Genomic DNA, 22,765 nt, shown 5'->3' on the forward strand with positions numbered 1-22,765 from the left:
TGATTAATTCTAAGCAACAAAATTGCTCTGGATAGGGTTTAGGCTTGACTTTTTCAACATTTAACCTGAGACCACAGTCTTCTAACCTCAACCAGCTGCTGTGAGTGCCAAAACCAAAGCATAAAAACTAGTAATCAGGCTTTGGTTGCTATGAGGGCATATTGGAAAACAAACAATATTTGTCAGTAAGCATTTTGCAGATAGGTTCCACCCAACATTTTGCAATTTGGAAGATTGGAAGAGTGTTCATAAAAGCATTTCCTCCCTGCATTGAGATAAATGAGTATTGTGTAAACATAATTGCCACTCTCAAAATAATTTGAACTGGGGTTTGGGTGGCTGGAATCATTAGAAAGTACTCTGCTTTACTCTTAATGTTTCAAATCTATCATCATACCCTGAGACTGTGTGACAAACTGAATGTGTGTACCTGTGGGAGTGTGAGGCGTGGTCTTACTGAAATGGAGTATTCATGTTTGACAGACCAACTCTGGGTCGATAAAAGTTGAAAAAAGGTCAGTTATTATACCTCTTAATCGTGCATCTCATTGTTATTCACTGATCATAAATGAATGGACCAAGCATGTTATTAATGCACAGGAAGTCTCCTCTAGAACACCATTATGGGGTCAGAAATACTTGCTGGGAGCTCTGTTGACTCCATGTCCTCTCCTGGTGGTGATGACATGCTGGTTTTATTAAGTTTTCTCATTGAGAGGGTTCAACTTCACTTTAGTCTGAGGTCAGTTCAAGCCTTTCTTGTTACATTATTAGTGTACGAGACTTGAGGCTATCCTTAGACCGTCTTTGCTCTCATGGTCAAAACAACACCCATCTGGATAAACAGCCATTTGTAAGAGGTGAGGGGTCTTTTTTACTCAAAACCAAGCGGGCAGATGTTGGATTGAACAACAACACATATATTTGGTCAGAGCATCCGTCCTCCTGTGCTGCTTGTCCATCAAACCACACCAAAACACAGATGTGTTGACTATCCAAGAAGCAGTGGGTGACTGACTGTGAGCAAGGCACGGCGAGACTTGAGAGGTTCAATTTCCTGCTTAAATTTCAGATTTTCTTCTTCATCCACCCCTGTTCATGTGGAGTAGAGTTCTCCCAGTAATCGGTTAAACGAGAAGAGAAATTTGCTCAGTGCGTTTGTGTCATTTCTGTGCCACTTACATAACGAGAGCTTTTGTTTGACTGGTTTGCTCAATGGGAGTTATCCCCCAGCAACAGGTACGTTCCAGCCTGAAGTTTATGTAAGCTCTGTTTGTCAGCGTTATGCTGAAGTTCAACAGTGTTTGACCAGGGTGGGCAGGACAGTCGCTCCGTGTTCGGTGGCACGTCGCCATCCAAACTTAACTCTCAATTATCTGAGGAAACACCAGCAACTACTGGGCACTTACAGTCGTTTGCTGGAAGTTAAAGACATTCAAGTTTTTATTGCTTAATTGCTGATGTGCTTGTAAAAAAAAAACTCTGCAAAGTCTGTTTTTAATTTCCAATTTTTGAACCACAGACTACATGAAATCCAAGATGGCGAGACTTCACGTGCCTGGTGAGCAGAGAGGGCTTCCTCCATTGCACTCAGATTTGCAACTAAGGATTAAATCAAATGAAAGACTGCAGCAGAAGGTTTGTAGCACAAAGGCAAAAGGAGGAGCAGTATAATCTACCATCACGTGGCCGGAAACACTGATGTTGCTTCTTTCATCATGTGGGTCAAATGTAATTTAAGTGGAGCTAATGTGAGTTCACTGATTACCATTATCTTTACTGAGAGAGGTTAAAGGGGCCAGCACGTAGTGACTGGCTCTCCAAGAAGCTCACGTTCATGCACGTGAGGACTTTTCAGATTACTGCTTAGCTTCAGATCATTTCAGTGGAAAGACAGACAGTAAAGTAAACTCAGGAGTCTTTCATGTTCAGGTTAAGTGGTTAATTATGGACACTTTTAATTAAATGGCTGAAAATGTCTGAAATCATACATCTTTGTTTCAGTATTCAAATTGTATACATACTTTGCAACTTCCTTATGTACATATACCTTGCTTCATACTTAAATTATAGAGGTAATATCTTATTTCTGAATAAAAAATACTGTAACTTGTAATTTATGTGTTTAGCAGACAGCTGTTTCACATTCTAATTATTACTATGTACAGCTAATGAAGTTCTACTTGACCTTTTTTTTCTTTTCTAGTGAAGCTTGTAAATCACTACCACAGGTAATAAAGGAAATGTACAGCAAACCCATTTACTGTTTCAACATCTTTTTGGGGACCAACTGGGAGCAGAGGAACTTCCAAACATGCAATTTCTGGCATATTATCACCTTACCACCAATTATCAGTCTCATGGCTAATTGTTAATAAATAGTTTCCTATCTTATCATTTGGAGTCATGTTTATGTCCACCTGAAGAATCTAAGTCATGCATTCATTGTCCTTTAAGCATTCTCCAGTAAGTCCTGAGAAATATATCTGAATCCATGTTTTAAGTTTCTTTAACCGCTAATATCAATAACTTTGTCTGTTTCCCATATGGGGCATACAATCACTTTCTTAGAGCTTTTTTGCTGACAGCTGCGTACTGCTGTGGGACATGAGGCTGATAAGAGTTACAGCATATAGAGTCACTTGATTTATTGTTAATAAAAAAAAGAAACGCTGATTCATTGAGCTTTAAAGGTTCCATGTGTAACACGTCAGGTTAATTGCCAATAACTCCCAAACATATTGCACCATTAGAGAGTACCAGCGCCAAGCTACAGTTAAGGGGCTGAGGAAAAGGCTGGACTCCAAAGGCAGGACACAGACACGGATGGTTTGAATAATAAAAAGGATTTATTGTCACAAAAAGGAACACGATCACTGGGAGACATTGTGTGCCGATCCAAGATGGAGCGGGCAGGCAGGTGAGGTGACTCAGCAGGTTTGCTGGTGGTGGACTGAAGCTGAAAACAGACTAAACTACTCAGAAAACACTTAGGCAAACACCACCATAGCAAGAATAAAACACAAGGAAAGCAATGTGAAATGTGTTACCAGGCTATTGAGTTTTTATGGATTTATGGATTATGGATTGGCTGCAGCTGTGGTGGCTGATGGGCAGGGAGACAAGTGTAGTTGAGCCATGATTGCAGGGAACCACCCAGTTCCCAACACGCCAACAAACTCACACACATACATGGACAGACACGAATAAAGATGAACACAAGGAAATAAAAGGAAAGGGAGGAGGGGGGAGGCTTCCTAACAGCAACAACCTTAACAGTGTGAGGACAAAGGTCCTCAAAACTACTTGGTTAGGTTGAGGAAAAGACGATGGGATAAAATAAGTATGCTACTGTTACACACGTGATGTACCTTACTTAAAATGGGTCAACGTTGACTTTCGGTTTTACACGGGACACAAACAGAGGTCTCCTGGGTGAAAATGTTTGTTCGACCCATCCATCCACGCCTCCTCGCTTTGTTGCTCCCATCATATGTACAGCAACCACGAGAGGTTGCTGTCTAAGAATAAGTGGCCATCGTACTAAGCTACTTGCACAGTCGACCAATACGCCCGATTCTCTGGTGAGGACTGGCTCTCCATGTCACGAGCATTCAAAATTTCCTCAATTTCAACACATACAAACAACTGGAACAGTACACTATATGTGGGCAACCATCTTTAAAATCAAAGAATCAAACGCCATCATCATCCAAAAATTAATGCCCAGATATTAGCAAAACATCATGCACAGCCTTACTCTCCTGTGGCATAGTACACTGAATCTGAACAAAGAAAAAAAAGTCAATGAAGAAGAGCCACACATTGTGTCGTACCACCATGTCAGTGCAGGCTCCAAGCCTATCACCTCTCACAAGTGAAAGGCATTTTCTATTTCAGCTAACTAGGTCACCCGGCTTTGTGAGCCAGGTTTCGCTCAGTTCGGACATGCAGTTCAGGGTCTCAGTGTTCAAATTCTCAGTCTCAGATGTGTAGGTGCCAGATCAGCAGCAGCTATAATAGTCCACAATATTTACTTGTTGCTAAACTGAAAGCAGTGCCACATGCTGAAGATAAACTGATAGGATGGAGGTGAAATGGTATAGATGAACATATATGCCCAGCTCATGTGCTTACATAGAGCATATAGGATGACCCGTTATAATTAGCGATTGATACTCCTGGCATCGGCCTGCTGAAACTAAACTTGATTACTCACAGTTTTGGATTATTTAATCATTGTCAGCTGAAGTACGCCGACTCTCATGTGAGATGCTCATGCTCTCATGATTCGGGACATGAGACCCGCAAACATCCAATATGGGTTTTTTTGTATTGGAGAGACTCATAAATTGAACTAATGGGCATCCTGGTGCTGAAAGTCAGAGGCAGGTAGTTTTCAGGTTCAGGTGTATTCGTCTTTTGTCTTTTTCCATCAGGAAATGTCATCGAATGATCTTTACAAACACAGACAAAATGACTTTCCTTGCATCCCAGCATGCTTTGTGTACAGTGAAGGTTTGGGGATAATAATCAGGTAGAAAATAAAAGAAAATCAGACTCAACTTTTGAACACAGGCATTTGGAGTTATTTTTGCTCCTTCACTGATTGCTGCTTGAATGTGTCATATATTTACATATATTTACATGCAATTGACCGCTTGTTCAACCCACCACTTTGTGGAAAGGATGTACTTACTGTTTGGAGTTCGGAGAGTGGTGTCTTTTTTGTAGCTTTCCCAAAACTAAAAAACAAAAGAATAAAAGTGTAAGGAAAGCTGCTGCTGAAGTGAGCTGCAAAGGTTAGCATGTCTGGCTAACTACCTACTGTAACCTGCAGTTACTTCTATGCTAACTGCATTTAGTGGGGTTGTGGGTTTCTTTGGAAAAATAGGACTGAAATATCCCCCCTGTGGACGCCATGATGCTACTAAATCAGTGGTTAGTGGCTCCATCCCGCTCTACTTTTAGTTTGCTGATGTCCACACTATACTTGTATGGTGTTAGAAAGAAGCAAGTTTACTGACCACCGTACATAACCCACTACTAGCATAATACATCTGAATGCCCGACCAAGCTGTCAGTGGTCACATTGCATTGTTTAACCTCTGACGTGAATCATTAGCATCAGTCTTTTGGTATTATATGTTGCCATCATGTGCATATTTAAGCTGCATTTGCATGGCCCTTGTTGGAAACCAAAATTTCAATTAAAGAATGCAGACGGAAATCCACATGAATTCAGAGCAGAGTTATTTTTAGACACTGGTGGTTCCTCAGCCTTGTGAGGATGATTAGAGACTGTACGATTGTTATTAGCAGGGACTGAAAAACTCAGAGGGAATTGTGATTTTTATTAATGCTGACGGGACGCCAGCGTGAGACAGCAGAGGAGGGTCTTTTCTTTCTTACGCCATAGGTTCATTCCAGGTCTGCCTTCCTTTGCATGACTTTTTTTTTATGTAAAAAAGAGGTGAAATAGTTCCATCAAAAGACTGCTTTCATGTGAGCTGTGGATCATAAAAGGTGCATTTTACTGTATATGCATAAAACATAACATCAAAACAGAGAGATGGACTGAAGTTAAATATGTCATACAAAGCTGGAGTGTAATATGATGCACATTCAGTATACACAGCTGTCTCCCTCTCTCTTACGCACTTATTGACAATGATAAACCTGTGGTTGATGTGTGTTTGGATCAGCGGGAAGAAGTTCCCTCTGAGTCTCCAACTGCTGCTCCCAAACACACCTGGGAAACGCTTGTGGTTACGTGATTCTGATTCATTCAGCCTAATTGGTTTAACAGTCAGACACCTGACAGACGTCAGAGATCGACAACACCATCAGATCTAATTCATATGAAGTCTCACAATTCGGAATCCGGGGTGAGGCCAAAATATCACAGCTCTCCGTTCCAGCAGAAGCCACAGCTGGTGGCCGTGCCCCGGTGCAGATTAACGCACAGGAAAGTCCCACATGTGCAGGAGATTACCTCGATTTTTCAAAAAATAAACAGATGAGTGGGATCTTTTGCCAAATGGTGACTCACAACCAAGAGGGAGTTTGCAAGAACAAACAAAATCAATGACAAGCCGGTCCTGATTGATGTTGATGTGCTAATCTTTGAAATGACCACTTCCATCGAACATGGGACTTAAAAAGCCAATTCAATGACAAATGTATTTTCCTGACTACAGTAAAACGAAAAATTGACATTTATGTAGCCAGTGTGAAGAACAGACACTCTGCTGAAACTCACTCAGAGCATATTGACCCAGTTGACTCTGGCTTTATATTACATATGAAACTGCTTCTTAAGGTAATTGTGTTCTCTTTAATTGATGAGGCTCCAGCCCATAACCCCTCACATAAAAATAGGTATAAAAATGTAATAAACAGATGAAGATTAAGGTGTTTAAATACACTGAGAGCCTAGTGAGCAGCGTGCTCATCCAAGGATATGTAGGTAGGAAGGCGAGAGAACTGTCAATCATCTATTTGGACATCCTACAGGAAATGATGCCTGTTGGCACTGAGAGAGGCGAAAACTGTGGGCGGATGTTGTCAAACTAATACCAGCTTCCTCTTTCTACCCAGTAAATACTAGAAGAGGAAGTTGCACAGAACAACAGATACAAATTCAAGATTCAGGAAGGAAGAGTAAAGGTGAGCCAGAAATGTGCCGTCCTAATGATACAGAGAATGATCTTTACTTTCTTTTATTTTCCTTTTCTCTGAGCACACAATAGTTTGTTTAATGGGATGAAAACACAATGTTTTGCACATCATTTTTAAAGTATATATAATTCCTTCCATTATAAGTGAAGTTTTTGTTTTGTTTACGTGTTACTGGAAGTCTGTATTATTTTTAATTTTTTTTTTACACAGCAATGGTTTGTCATCTGATGTGGGATTGGGTTTGACATGACAGAACTATTTAAATACCTGTTTTGCTAATGGAGTCTGGTTGTTCCTTCTTTGGAAAAAATAAAAATAAAAAATCCCCCAGCACTGAGAAAGTGATGTGTTTTAGATTTATAGTTTGTCTGGAGTAAACAGAAGAGGAAATTGGTTTTGTAAAGATCAAATATCAGCTGACTGCAGACAAAGACAGGAGCGCCACCGAAAATCAAAGAGAGAAATCACAGTACCACACACAGTCTGACAGACAGTGAACTCTGTGCAGTGCACCACTGAAGAGGCACGGTTTACATCCCAGGATGGCCTCTGTCAGTGCTGCTGTATCATTTATCATAGTTTAAGATTATGACTTCATTAAAGACTAATAATTATTTTCATTCATGATTCAACCATTGATCGTTTTCTTGAGTCACTGATTAATAGTTTGGCCTATAAGAAGTCAGAAAACATGAACAAAGGTCCATTCCTGTGTTTCGAATCCAAGGTGATGCTTTCAAGTGTCCTGTCTACAAATTCTCACACTGGAGAAGCTGCATAAGAAATAATTGGAGCCTTTGCCTAATACATGAACTAAATGACTGATCCTCTATCAAAACAGCTTGGTTAATTGACTAATTGCATTAAAAAAAAACACACACACACACACACACACAACTTTAACTTACCTAAGTAGACTGAGATATAGAGTCGCATAAAGGGAAATAAAGTAAAGTACAAGTTCCTCATAATTGCTCTTGCTATTGTTCGCCCCTGGCCATGACACATGCATAAAACCATTCATAATAGAGTTTATCAGGCAGATCGCACCTCTGTACAAACTCCTATTTTTACTGCTTCCCCTTTAAGTCGTAATTGCAGCGCATCGGGAGTGAGGCGCGCTCTTTTCTGTCCCGACAACGTGGCCAGGCGGAATGTAAACAAAGGATCGCAAGCAGTTAACGGCACAATCATTAAGTGAAGCTTTCCCTTTCATCTGAAGCGCTGCACAAACACCCTTTAGCCAGCATAAATATGCATACTGATTATTATACATTCAGTTAATGCATTCATCATGAAGCAATGGAAACAGACATCTTGATCTTAAGGCAATCAAGATGTTTTCTCGGCTCATGTTGAGGTGGCTTGTGTAATGAGTACCTAGAGAGGGGTTGATTGAGAGAATTGGGACCCCACCCCCCCACCCCCCCCCACCCCCCAGCAGCGCTTGGCGGTGTAACACGACGCTTCAGGAGTTGCCATCATCACATGGCAGATGGAAATTTCCACTCAGACTCCTTGCTTGTTAAATGGGAAGGGTCTCCAACTCCTGTCTCCACTAGTGCGCCTCCTCCTCCGCCTGCTACAGCTGTCCGCGACACGGAAAATTTGGGTAAGACCCCAACATTTCCACATAAATATTTCTTCTTTTTTATTTATCTTTCTGAGCCGCATGTGATTTGCTGGTTAATTATGGCCACCATATTTGACCGCCTGGACGCGGGTAGTTTAATTCTCATTTATGATTGATTGGAATTAGCGGCTCGGAGGTTCTGCAGCCTAATTAGAGAATGAGAGAAAATAAAAGAAAGGCTAACTCTTGCGTGAGTTTGCAGCTTTTTTGGAGACTTGTGTCTTTCTCTCATCAGTTAGTTTCATATGCATTCCCAAATGAGTAAATGCTTAAGAGAAAGAGCAGCGGCGGCGGCGTGCGGAGCGCTTCCTGCAGGGTGTTGCCTGGAGTCAATATAAAGCAGCGATAAGCGCCAAACACGCGTCTTTATTTATACAAGACAATTACGCTTAGCGCACGGTGATCATTTAGTATCCGAATTTGGCTCCAAACTACATGTTTCCACTGGAGTCACCGGTTGATCATCCATCACATGGGCTGAAACTTGTGTTTTGCATGTCTGCTGTGCAGCTTTTCCGCGTTTACTGACAGAAAACACAAAGGCGGCTGTTACTTATTTTTCCAGTTTGCATCATTCAGACTGCTTTGTGTCTGCTCCAAGCGGGCATGCAACTCACACTCCAGAGAATTAAGTCAAATTCTTTATTTTGGAGGGATGCGTTTATTTTGAAGAGGAGAAATGTGACTGAAGGTATAATGTGTATCATGGGTTTATATAACAGCAGACAGTAGCATGCTGAGTGTGGCCTCCAGGGCTCACTGGGCTCTAATAAATATGTTATGACTGCTATCACAAGCTCAATCTATTGTCGTGTTCTGGTTGGAAATACTGTACAAATCTCCTGCTTTACCTTTAACTTAAGTTGATTTCCCAAACTTATCAGTGAAGCTGATGGGCTCTCTTTTGCAGATCTCCCCTCAGTATCACTGCAGAGACAAGTTTTTAGTCTTTCTTGTGCATTTTCTTATCTCAACTACTGTTGTTTAATTTAGGTCCTACTCTTAGTCGCTCTTAAAGTGCTTGGTAGCCACTCTGAGAGAGAAAATCACATGGATTTGAAGGTAAAACAGAGCAGAGTCATTCAGGTCTTGAGTGGGATTGGGATGCCTTTCGTAGGTGTGCTCAGTCATTGCCACTGTCTTTGTAATAACACTTTATGGTCATCCTGGCCTTAAGGTGCTTTAAACTAAGCATTTGAAGCAACACACCCTAATCCCAGCTATATACAGCATAACCGCAGCTCATGACTGGTAACAAAGACGAGATTCAGCCAGGAGAATATCTAGGCTTAGGCATATTTAAGCGGTGAGTTCACTTTCTCTCATTGCTCGTCTGACTGCTAAAAATACCCAGTTGCCACACAGTGACTGTACATGTTCTGTTCTCTGTGCACCTTACTTACATAAGAGAAACAGCTGATGTAGTAATGTCTACCTTTCTAATGAAGCTCCATCTACACCTTTGTTAAATGGCTTTTCAAGTTGTAACAATACCCAAGTGGGTGTGTTTCCTGCTGTATATAGTGATGTTGCAGCTTTGCAGTGCACATTGTGTTTTATTGAAGGTTGCATGCACACACTCACACACACACAAGAGTTTTCTTAAGCATTCTTAAAGAAATGTGCTTAAATAGAAATGAAATGTTAGTTTTGGATGTTTTTGGCACAGACAACTCGTTGTCGCATTGCTTGGCTGCAGTGACCCATTTTAAAAAGGATCACAGAGTGAATAAGATGTAACTGAGTTGTCTAAACTTTGAATGGTAATCTGTAAGATTTCATTGTAAATCTTTCAAAAAAGAAAAAGAAAAAAAGAAAGAATGCTGAAGATTGAAGCAGCAGAGGTTGAACTAGCATAACCCAAAGGGGCTGATTTCTCAAACTTAAAAGCTCCCTCCAGAGCCACAGATTATATAACTGTTGTCAAAGGCTGAGCAGTGCACCTCATGATGAATAAACTGGCTCCATGTGTAAAGTGGATGGAGTACACCTGTGCAAAACATCTTGTTAAAAACACCCAACAAAAGACCCTTCAGTGACTTTACAAGGGTGCAGGTGAGGATAGATACCAGCACAAGTTTGAACACCTGTCATCAGGACAAAGCTTGGCTGTGGATTCTCACTCCTCATTGGCTGTTAGGAGACCTGAATGACACATGTAGGCCAGATCATGCCAGGCAGCTGGGGGTTCAAGGCGCTGCTGGTGCTGGCTGATGGCCGATGAGCAAATGAGACAGATGTAGAGTCAGTTTCAAAGGAGTGGATATCGCTAACACAAAGACACAGTGAGGCAGCGCTACAAAGGAGACAACCATTTGGAAGTTTTCCATGACGCTGTCAGCACATTCAATTGAAGTCTGAAATGGTGGAACAATGTAAGGAGCCGCCTATTTTTACCTGCAGGAATGCATAAGGTGCGATAATGTGGAAAGTGCATTGACAGCTTTTGTAATGTCAAGCAACCATGTGCATCTAAGCCTTTTTCAAATGTGAGAAGTTGTTGATTCTCGCAGGAAAATTCTCTTCTTTTCTCGCCCTCCACATGGCGGTCAGAGGTCAGAGTTCAGCTACAGGGGTTCAGTGTCATGCTGGAGATCCAAACATGGAGGGATGTTTCCCGACAGAGCTGCTTTAACACTTAGCTCTTAGTCCAGTTTGATCTAAGTCTGCTCTACGACACAAAGCATTTCCTGCAGCATGGTCCAATGCAAAGAGTTTGAAATTTGGGACATGATGTCTCTGTCCTGCCAAGTGTTAGATGAGCAGTTTGAAACCACTCTCATAGCTTCTGCCAGCAGCCAGTTAGCTTAACTTAGCATAAAGATTCGAAATAGTGGGGAACACCTTTAGTTTTTCTATGTATTAAACAAATGAGATATAAGATGTTAATTAGCCACCTGTTTCAAGTCTTTCTGCTGAGCTAAGCTAGCAAGCTCTGCAGGTAGCCATATGTTTATCATACAAACAGGGTGGAATCGAGCAAGAAGGTTTTCCTTGTACACTGCAGTGTGTGGCCGGTGGCTGAGAAGCTAATGTTAGTGCATGCAGTAAAGGTAAAAGTCACAAACACCCAACATCCAACTCGCACATTCACGTGTATTTACACAGTTTTTAACAAAAAAGAATGACCCAGGCCTTTGATATTTATGACAAATGCCCAAATTTGCCAAAAGTAAGGCTTGTTTCAGATCTCCACATGTTCATCTTCTATCTACCAGGACACTGAACCAGGATGCAACATGAATCAGTACTGATAAGTGCGAATGTAATCAATACCCAGTCCTGTGGGGAGGTGAGGAAGGGGGAGGTTATGTCATTATAGTCTCTCTTTGTCACTCTTCAAACACGATAGCATGTCTAAACTAACCAGTGGCCTGATGTCCCACAACAGGCCTCTGAAACTGTTCCAGGTTCATGGTGACTGATGCGACAGAAAATGAGTTTTAGACTCAATAAAGAGTCCCATGCGGCGTTGTAAATGGACACACAGTGGAGAATGACATCTGTCAGAGCAGTGTATTACATAACTAAAGTGATCTAATTATGATTTCATACTTACATAATATTAAAAGATGCACTTAACTTGACCTAACACAGACTGACTGTGGAAAGTGTCAGGGATGTTGGCAATTTAATTGCTGAGGTTATTTTTGAATTTTCAGACCTACAAAAAGTCAACAACTCCATCTTTTTTTGAAAGGCAGATGCTTAATTCAGTATATATATCTATATATCTATGTCATACATGCGTAGGAACAGGTCATGATTACAGTCATCTAATAACTTTAAATAGCAACCAGATTAGTTCTGTGTAATGCCCTAGTTGTACTTCACTAATAAACCTGAAAATGTCCAATGTTCTCTACAGAGTGCCTACCATGGTCTGTTTATGTTGGCCACTGTTCAACATGGGGCAAACCAGGGGAACAGGAAACCAAGGAAGCAGATTATTCTGTAAATGTGGCATCCTGCTGAATGAGCAGTCTGTCCCACATGCTTGATGGCCAGTGACATCTTTGTACAGGTGACTTAACATTTAGACAAACGCACCACCTGTATGCTCTCAAATTACACTAATACTGGTGTTTTCATTGCGCACACATAGCACAGACTGAACTTTCTTAGTCTTTGGCTCCTGTTTAATCAAACAGAAACTGAGGCCATCTCAAGCTTTCGAAAGAAAAAAATAAAAATCCTCTTAGGACCAGTATTTTTTAGTGCTGGCCTCCTACTAATGTCAAGTTCAAAACTGTGAGCTTGAAAAGAATTACATATTGTTGTGAAGCAAGATGCTGCCGTCATCATCAGCACACATCAGCAGTAGGATCGATACTAACTGATAAGATGAACAGAGCGAGGGTCCGCAAGAACGTGTTCACACAGGTCACACCAGGCTTATGTACAAAAGGCCAATATGGTGTTTACTAAAGGCCAACCGGCTGTAATGTCACATGACAACACAGAAGTCACAGAGTTTTCATCGATATGTTATTTTTTGTCCTTTGCTGTCACTGTGTCCGCCACTGGCGAAAAATCCTGATTCAGACCAATGTAAACGTTCTTTGTTTGTGATTTTCTGCCAGCTTTCCAAGAACTTTTCAGCATAGAAAACCCATTTTTTGCAATTTTCCTTGTAGGTTCAGTCAGTGAAAAGAAACAAAGATCAGCTTTGTTCTCTGTTGTACTGTAGTTTTTTTTCTCTGCTCCTTTCATTAAATATTGTCAAAACACCCTGCACTGCTTTATGGCCCTATGTTACACAGATTCCCAGCATGACAGTCACTAAATGCTTACAGCAATTAGATGTCCAAATGAGGTAAAAATGACCAGCCGCTAAACTTGTGCAAGCTTACTCTGAAGATGTTATCAGACAACAGAAATGTGGGAAAGGAAGTTAAACTTTCATTAACTCGCTCACTGATATCTCTAGGGAATACTGCAGTCTTAATACTTCTGCTCATATATCATGCATCCATGAATTTTAGCTGTCTAAGCTCAGCCAAAAGGCATGCGCCAGACCACTGAACTCCTTTGCTATATCAGTTCAGCTTCTGGGACGTTGGCTCACGATGCTAAGAGGTATTCCACCCGGTTTGTGGTTTGCACATACAGTACTGACTGCAAAAAAGTTATATCATGATGTTCCAGGTGTTTTTGAAGCATTCCACCACTTTCCCAGTCTTTACAGTCTTTAGTTGCTCCTGCCCCAACTTGGTTGAAAGGTGTTGCTGCATCAAATTCAGAAGCAGATATTTCCAAAAATCACCAACCAAAGACGATGAATCCTACTGACTCTGTTGATCCCCCCGTCTGTTCGTGTAGTTTTGTCCCATTTAGCAAACATTAGCATGCTGACACGTTAAACTGGGAAACATGGTGACCATATCTACTAAACATCATGATGTTGCATTGTCACTGTAAGCAGGCTGATATTTGCATTTAGCTCCAACTGATGCTGTCCGTAAAATACACAGAATCCATGGCTGTACGAGGTCTCAGCCCATGTGAGAGTGAGTCAGTCCATGAGACAGACATGACTTGTACACAACCCATTCATTCATTCAAAATAAAGATGCATCTGGATAAACAGAACATGCAGCGTAGTAGAAGTAGTTATAAAAAGTGGGCAAAACATGCAGCCGCAGAGCACACTGCTTTTTACAGTTTACAGTATCATTGGCTGCAGAGTGTGAAGGCTACAGTATGTAGCAACGTAAACGGTGCATCAGGTGTGGCTCTGAAACAGACCTACAGAACCTGTCAGATGATAACTGATGGCTCTGGCTGTGACACGCATAAACTCCACGTGTACAGCTGGAGAGTCAGAAATATGCAGCTGAATATTACCCAATGCTAGACATCAGATTTGTCAGGCAGTGTTGCTTTATGACTTTATGACTGCTCTTGTGTCAGATTCATTAAATTCCTGGATGGGAGGAATCTAGGTTAGCTGTAGTGGGAAACAAAGTGTAGTGATTTAAAATGAAAATCCACCAAATACATATTTCTTTTCTAAGCTATCCAACTGTAACCTAAGTTCAGAAATACCCTCTTGATTTCTTCGAACCAGATGTTTATAGCGGACCATGACGTGGCCTTGATAGTCCACATGTTAAATGTGTAAAAAGCTAAAGAAAGGAGGGAGGCCTTTGTCTCAACATGCCACACATGATAAATTCCTCCCCCAGTGGAAGCCCAGACTGATCATCTGGAGGAGCTTGTTCCCTCAGTTCAACCCAGATGTGTGTGGCTCTCAGCTCTGTATGATGTGGTTGTATTCTGTAGCGCTGTTGCATGTTACGACTAAGAGTTCCCTCCTAAGTCACTACACTGAGTGCAACCAGCAGCTGTAAATCTGTCCTACATGACATGCTTCATTAGTAGCTGTGATTGGTGGGGTAGGGTTGAACCACTTATATGAGAGCCACTGCCTTAACAGGCTCACAGCTGCATTTAAGTCCTGTTACCACTCTGAGAATTAGATGAGAGGACTGATACCACTCTCATAACTGCATGCTAAATATGAATCCACAGCCATCAGAGTATTAGCTTAGCTTAGCATGAAGCTGGGGGGAACAGCTCGCCAGGCTCAGTCCAAAGGTGAAAAAACCTTGCTGCCAGCACCATCTGTGTTTCCAGGAGTATGAGGAGGTTGCCTGGCAACTTCACAGTGTTTCCAGGAAGTCACTGCCCCACAAATAGCACACAACACGGGAAACCTTAACATGTCATTTTATCTTTCTGTTAGGGATCAAACAAACATGATACAGTATCTTAATTAGTGCTGGCTGGTGCATTTTGTTACCTTTAGACAGAGCTCGGCTAGCTGCTTCCACCTGTTTCTAGTCATTATGCTAAGCTAAGCTAATTCGCTGCTGCCTCTCATACTTAGCGTACAGACGTGAGAGTGGTGTCAATCTACCCATCTAAGTCTGTGCATGAAAGTGAATAAGGGTATTTCTGACAATTCAATGAACCATTGCTTTAACTCGACCTCAGAGGGTCAAGCTGAGATTCAAGACAAAATGATTTTTAGGAGCTCAACCCGTGGACCTAACAGCCATCTATTCTCTCAGGACAGAGCAGCATGTTGCCATTGATTTTACTGAGATTAGTTTGCTCGTGATGCTTACACAACTAGAGCCAATTGGGCAAGTTCTGGTAGTTTCTGAATGACAGGTTTTTGATTATTTCAATAATTGAGTCCCGAGCGGCCAGAGAAGCAGACTGATTACGTTAAGAATGAATCACCAGACCTTTAACAGCTCCATTTTTATTTCCAAACCACTTCATTACGTTTACTTTGTGGCTTCCAGTAGAGGATGGGGGTTGCAATTTTGCAGCTCTTGACGTGTGTCCATTTGTGTAACTGTGCCAGTATGAAGCAAGCATGCCTCGATAACTTTCCACTAACTCTCAGAAGACCGATTCATGAACGACAGCAGCCAGTTTTACAAAAATGTAATGAACTTGGTATATGTCAGATGTGTGGTATTTTTTAAATGAACTCAGACAATGTTGAGCTTTCTCTTCATTTCTCCAAATAGTAATGACTAAGTGTCATGTATGTTACATCATGTAAGAGTCACGCACTTGCAAACAAGTTTGTAGAGCTAACTTTACACGCAAGGGACAGAAATATCAGCTGCCTTGGACCTGTGACATTCTTCAGGAGGCCACCATCCTTTCAAAGAGGTCATAAGATTTTGAAATATTATTTTGAATGAATAATAAATGTACCTTTACCTTTCAGCATGTCTTTCCCCTTTTATATGGTCCAGGAAAACTCTGTCTTTAATTTTATATTTGAGCAGATATTGCATGTCATCTGGCCAATGATTCACCAGCAGACTGTGTGGTATTTGCAGCCAGTCACATGGGGTTGAGAGGTAGAGGCTTAATTTAGAGGCCTTCAAATTCCAGCTCATAATGACCACTGACAGAGTTGTTGGGGTGGTGAGCCCCACAACAAAGATACAGGCTGATGTGGTTTTGGATGCAAGTGTGTGTGTGTGTGTGGTGGGACTGATTCATCCCCGCAAACAATCAGAGGTACAAGTTAAAGTCCCTGGTGTCCCATTAGAGATGTTTTGATCAAAAAGAGGAGGTTAATATCCCCGTGATCCATGACACAAACATCTTCCATGGCCTTACGTCTACCGGCTGATGTCAGCACTGTGTTTTTCTCTTGGGACAGACGTGATCACATTCACACATTCATGCCAGTTTTTACATTGTTCGGCTTCTCAGAACATTTTCAAGGCCGGGATGTTTATGAGGTCTTGTGCTCTAAAGGTAAACCAAAGGCACACAGAAGTCAAACACGGCGATGAACCAGCTACATAAAAGATCAGCAGCTGAACACTGATTGAGAGTGAAATAAGCAAATAGTGTTACCTCATCTCTGATGCTTCTTTTTGAGCAATGACTTTACCAAACCATGTGTCAAAATAAAACCAAAGGGACAGACATTCCCCACACAGGAACATACTGTCGAAAACAAGTGTCTCAGAAAAGATCCTTTTCGTACGTCACACATGTTGATCTGGATGATACAGGGGCATAAAGATAGACACTAGCAATAAATCATGTCCCAGTTTAGCCAACCTAAACCTGTTGATTTCAAACATGGAAAGTGTTAGAAGAAGAAGCAAATGTGACAGAAAGCAAAAGTTCTTTTTTGGTGTTTCTGCTACTAATTGATGAATGGGACTAATCATTTCAACTCTGTTAACTGAGCCAATGTCCAAATTGACCACAAATGTTTTCATTTTTGTTTCTGAGAGGATTCGTGTAGAGTTTGCTGCACTTAGTATTACCTTTATCGATAGGGAAGGACACTTTTATCAAAATATAGTAATTAATTTACACTCAAGTGTTTTCTTAAAACTGCGTCTGCCTGTTAAACGTCTGTCTTTTAAACTCTGCGTCCTCACTTTGGATCCCAGACTATCATCAAGGTTACTTTGTCGGCTTCCTTCACTGTGATAGAAGACATTATGCAACAGTTGTCACAGGCTGAATAGCACCTTGTATGATGAATTAACTGAAGTGTTTGCTGTACAGATAATAGAAACAGCAGTCTACATTTAAAACTGCATGGTTCAAATGATTACATGTCTTCAAATAACATTATTCCTATAACAGGCTTAATGAAATGAGGTTCGGATAATACTACAGACATGTCACTTAGACGTGTTTCTGTGCCTCAGCTGGCCACTTGAAGTCTTTCGGTTTCCAAGTGTGTGATATGTTTGACCTCAACGACGGAGCTCAGTCACTTCAAGAGCTTCCAGCACCCCCAGCCAACCCCCATCCTTGTTTGGTATGTCACAGGATTGGCTCAGGGGCAGCTTTCTAGTCACAGGTGATTGGCTGTGTATGTGTGTGAAGCCCCCCTCTCCCACACACACACACACACTTCAAAGACTGCAGTGCTATGGAAGAATGTCCCCTCAACTGCAGAGAGGATCATGGTGACGAGTTTATGTTTGTGGGAATTAGGCTTTCACTGTCGTTCGCTAGGCTGTGTTGTTCGGTGTAGTGATTACTGTATATACAAGGTGTCCGCTTCCTTGTGGCTTCGCTTTTTTTCCTAAACTAACAATCCCACATCAGAAAAGTTGCATTTCTTTTCGGGGGGTTTCAAGTCAGTTGAAAACTTAAACAGACTGCTTGTTTGTTTTGGTGGTGGCTGCTCTACAAGCATGTCTGTTCACATTTTTGCCAGCAAATTAGACTTTAATTGTTATGATTTAGCGTAGATGATCCATTTTTCCTGGGCTTGAAGCTACATTTTGTCATTTAAATAGCACATTCTTTCGCTTACAAATGCAAGTTGAATTCACAGGCATGTTAGCAAACTTGAGGTAAATATTGCGATATCACTGACATGGCTGAGTCAGTTCAACAACGTTTGACTTTTCCCCATTTGTGCTGCTGGTGGTGTCGTTTTAGTTTTTAGCAGCTGCGGTGACTTGTGTTTCATAGCCTTGCTTTTAAGGCTCAATTACAGTGGAATAATACTATATTCTGAACTTATTTGAATGTTGGCACTGCATGAAATCAACAGCCAAATGCCTGCTTGGTCCTTACTAAGTACAATTAAGAGTTTTTATGTGTAAATGTCTAAATAAATGTGTAAAGAACCATCACACCATGTCACTTCCTCATTGAAAGCTCTTCAAAGCCAAGTAGATAAAATCAGTTTATCAGCTGAGAGCAATAAGTTTTGCTTTCACTCATGATCGAGCACTCAGAAGGTTTCTAAGCTGCGTCTGATTCAAAGAAAAGCACCACGTTGTGTTTTGTTCCTCACATGCCGAGTGTGCGCTCCTTCTTTTGGATGGCATAACAAAGTGAACAGAGATAAAACCTCATCCCTGACAGCAACACGACCTTGGCCACAGCGACATCACCAACACTGTCCTCTGATTGGTCGTTCAGCGGCACAGCCTACCCTGAAATGACTGACAGTTGCCCACATCAGGCATCTGCGTGTGTGCGTGTGCAAACAATTGTGTGTGTGTCTTTGTAGTTATGGAAGAGGCAGTGCAAATCAGTTGTTTTAAGCATGGGGGCGTGTGTGTGTGTGTGTGTGTGTGTGTGTGATCAGTTCACCGGTCCACCTATGGTTGGCACGCTGCTCGCTGTGACCTCGGCCTCTCATCAGTCCACATGAGTTTGGCCTGTATGAGTTTGCACTGGTATAAAATGGATGGTCATGTGGCACGTCTGAAGGGACTGTGGGTATTTAACAGGGTTGATCCTCTCTGGTGTCTTCAGTCATGGCGAACGTTCTGACGGTGTTACAGTTTAGCTGCCAGTTTTCTCTTCATTCATTTGTATCTGCCCTCCTCTTTTCCTTTGTGCTCTTCACAATCAGGTTATAGATTTTCTCATTCAAGTGTTTATACTTGTCCCATATTATGTCTTTCCTTCTGTCCCTGCTTTGCTTAAACAGAAATGAGCAAGAATGCCAGACATGTGCGTCTGTGCATGTGGGTGTGGGGGTGTGTGTGTGTGTGTTCATGTGCTGGGGGAGTTACGAGGGTGCTTCCACTCCTACTCCACAGAGAAGGAGGGGCTCTGAGTGAACCCTGTCTGTCCTCATTGGTCAGCAGAGGCCCTCCCTCCTCACTTTTAAAAGCCTGCTTTCTCACCTGAGTTACAAAAGAGCTGCAGCTCCTCACCCTCTCACTTGTCTATCACCTGTCTTAAAAGTACATTTATTCCAAAAGAAAATAAAGGAACATTCCTGGAGCCTCTGTAAGGAACTCTCTAAGTGAGTATGACTGCTTTGCATGAAAAATGTGGTTTATATGATGAGGGAAAACAAGGCTGCTGCAGTTCAGACACTGATTCTCAAAAAGTAATATGCTTGAGGGGTTGTTATCAAGAAAAGAATGCAGAATTCTTCTCAAATTGTCTTTATTTCCCTGCACAAGCTGCAGCAGGGTGTGTTTGAGGAACACACAGTTGCTCTTACAAATCTTAAGTAGAGTTGACCAGAGTTTCTGCAGCGTGCCTTGCTGGAAGAAATTTAGCTCTAAGGTAGTGGCTGATGCAAGAGTGTTTGGGTGGAGGATGAGGAGTGTTTTCACAGTGAGGCCATGAAATTCTGAACTGACCTGTTGGAAGAAATGACTGATATTTCTCCTTGGAGTATGCTTCAAAGTTTTTTGTTTGTTCGTTTGTTTGTTTGAAAGTATGCAAAAGCTCACAGGCTGAGAACAAATCAGTGTCTTTTTACAGCCTTTTCGACTTTTCTGTTTAGATACACTTCATTTCTGTTTTACAGTGACTGTTTGATCTGGCCACAAGGAAGCTAAAGAATGTTTCATCAATCAAATTAATCTAAAAAAGATGCATGGAAAGCTCTTGAGCTTTAATTCAACAGAATTTGTGTGATCTCTCTTGCTGATTCAGAAGAAAATTCAGTAGTTTGTGCTTGCTGTTCTTTAATGGTTTAATTGTTTACAAAGCTGCACAACAGCAGGAAATCCTGTCCCGCTTTCTAATTTCACAAGTCACCACGCATGCAATTGCATGCTTGCATCTTTGTTAAAATCAGCAGCACGTTGATTCAACTAATAAATGATTGTTCACTGCTGTTCACTTCCCAGACTGAGTTTAACTGTGAGACAAATGGAGATAGAGTCAAGTTGAGTGAATTTGTATAATCATGATCAAGCTGCAGAAGCTCTGGTCTGGTTCACACTTAGCATTAAAATGAACAGCTGTAAACCCAGGTGTGAAGGCATCCCAGCACACAATGGGACTGGAACACCTAGGACACTTTCAAAAGTGGTCAGAGGTGGATTTGTCTTCATGCAGAATCAACATTTTATCTCTTGTCTCTGTAAAACCATTTGAAAGTGTGTTTCTTGGTTTTATCCAGTATGCAAATGGCCTCAGCAGTCCTCTCGTACAGCTGAGTGACCATATGCAAACATGTTTCTCCTTGCTGGGGGGATTAAAATTAAATGTATGCAGCAAGTGCTCACTCAAGATGGATTTTTCCTGCCTTATATAAACTTTAAGTGTGACATGCAGTCAGTTCCAGCTATGCAGGCTGGAACTGCGTCCGAGCAAGCTACATGGCACGCTGCCAAACGTGCGCTTTTGTAAAGTTGTGCTTGTAACAACGGCAGCATTAAACTCCACAAAGTGTGACGTTAACCAAGTTAGACAGGTTAATCCTCTTGGCAATGAAAAATGTAAACTCTTCTCCAATTCTCTCTCGCCACACAGCAGAGAGCGACACTGAGAGATTAGGAGTACTGGTGTGTGTGATGTGGTTGTTAACGGTAATGTAGCCAGTTAATCTCTGTTGGCTCAAAGATAGCAGCTTTTAAAGCAGTTCACTTCCGAAGGGGAAGATCACAGGGAAAGCAGAAGCCTATCAATGAAGAAAACATTATATAAAATACAGTTTAGTCTCGTAGATCAAACTGCACCAACCAGGTAGGGTCAGCTTGGAGAGTCTTGACACCGCTGACATTGTTTGCAGCTGATAACCTTGTTGCCTAATGGTAACTTTCCGCGGCTGCATCGTGGGATGTTAACTGTAAACACTCTTTAGACATTGTGATGCAAAGACCCTGCTGCTAAACCACTTCCGTCATTAGGAACTGTTGCTTAACAAGCATCCAATGGTGTTTTTTTACCAGCTGACTTTTAGATGCCTCCAGGTTAATGCAGTCAACTCCAATAAAAACCTTTAGACAATGACCCTCAGCAAGACCAGTTAGTTTAGCTCTCAGTTATGTTTCATTTGCACCTCATTGGGAAAAAGATTTGACAGTCAGCAGTTTGGCACACCGTGCACAGGATTAAGAGCGGGAGTGTAGTGCCATGTTCGCTTTTTAGTGAATCAAGTCTTCTTTTGTAGTGAATTGTGACACCAAGAACTGGAATCAAATTGTGGTATTAACAGATATACAACTTTAAAACCTGTTTCTGTAACCACAACTTCCTAAAAAATCAGTTATTGCAGGTTTAAAGATTCATCCCACCATGCCTCAGCTGTACTCAATTAACACTAACATACCGTGTTAACATGCTAACCACGAGCATCTTATCATGTTAACACGATGAGAGGCGTGTACCCCACCCACAGAAAAACATCCCAGTACTAGAAGTCTGCTTTAAAATAAGAGTTCAACACTTCTTGCCAAGAGTTAGGTGAGAAGATCAATACCACTCTCACTTCTGTATGTTAAATATGACAGCCAGCAGCCACTTAGCTTAGCTTATTTTAGCTTAGCATAACAACAACAACAACATGTGAACAGAGCCAGGCTAGCTGTTTCTGCATATCCCAAAATGTGGAGCAGCTCCAACTGTGTTCTGGCTGCATTTCACAGATTTGACTCCACCGAATTGCTGCTGTAAATACTTTAAAACAAAAGAGAATTTCAGAGCGACACTTCTCTCGTATGTTTGACGCCTCTGGTTTTGTGGTTGTGTAATTGAGGCCGTGGTTTGTGTTTTCTCTGCGCTGTTTGTCTCTGAGCAGCACTTGGGATCTTTTCTTTCACCCAATCAAAGAGCTCTTTGTGAGAGTGACACCCAACGCTGTAAATAATTTGGTTGTTGGTGAACAGAGCCTGTATGATTAGAAATTCTGCTGTCTCTGATCTCCTCATTACATAACTTAATGATGAAGGCTACAGATGGAAAATGTAAGCGTCTGCTGTGCTGTTGGCTTTTTTTTCTTTGATGGTAGTGTGTGACGGAGAGTAAACCAGATCACACATGAACAAGGGAGCCTGTTGAGGGTGTCGGTCAGGTGGCCTCATGAACTCGTTGCATCCTTGACCTGGTTTCAGGGTTTGTTGACTTAACTGCAGCCAGCACCCTCTATGGATGTCAACGCTGTAATATGTTCCTGACAATATAAGAGACCCAAGTGAGATGTGATTTTGTATTCTATTCTATAATGTGTTT

General features: G+C 41.6%; 1 protein-coding gene across 3 annotated transcripts in view; it reads left to right on the forward strand.

The window, feature by feature from the left end:
* The first annotated feature begins 6,648 nt into the window (after positions 1-6,648).
* The window catches only part of slc38a4 (solute carrier family 38 member 4), a 38,548-nt gene continuing 22,431 nt past the window's right edge, over positions 6,649-22,765 (forward strand). Inside the window, exon 1 of one of the 3 annotated variants that reach the window (XM_076722413.1) lies at positions 6,649-6,669. The gene's annotated coding sequence lies outside the window, so the exon portion shown is untranslated. Of the gene's footprint in view, positions 6,670-8,195; positions 8,294-19,527; positions 19,599-22,765 lie in introns of those variants that run through there. The other 2 variants (XM_076722411.1, XM_076722412.1) reach the window with 2 other exon arrangements.

Source organism: Chaetodon auriga, chromosome 22 (genome assembly GCF_051107435.1).
Source record: "Chaetodon auriga isolate fChaAug3 chromosome 22, fChaAug3.hap1, whole genome shotgun sequence".
NCBI classification, from domain to species: Eukaryota; Metazoa; Chordata; class Actinopteri; order Chaetodontiformes; family Chaetodontidae; genus Chaetodon; species Chaetodon auriga.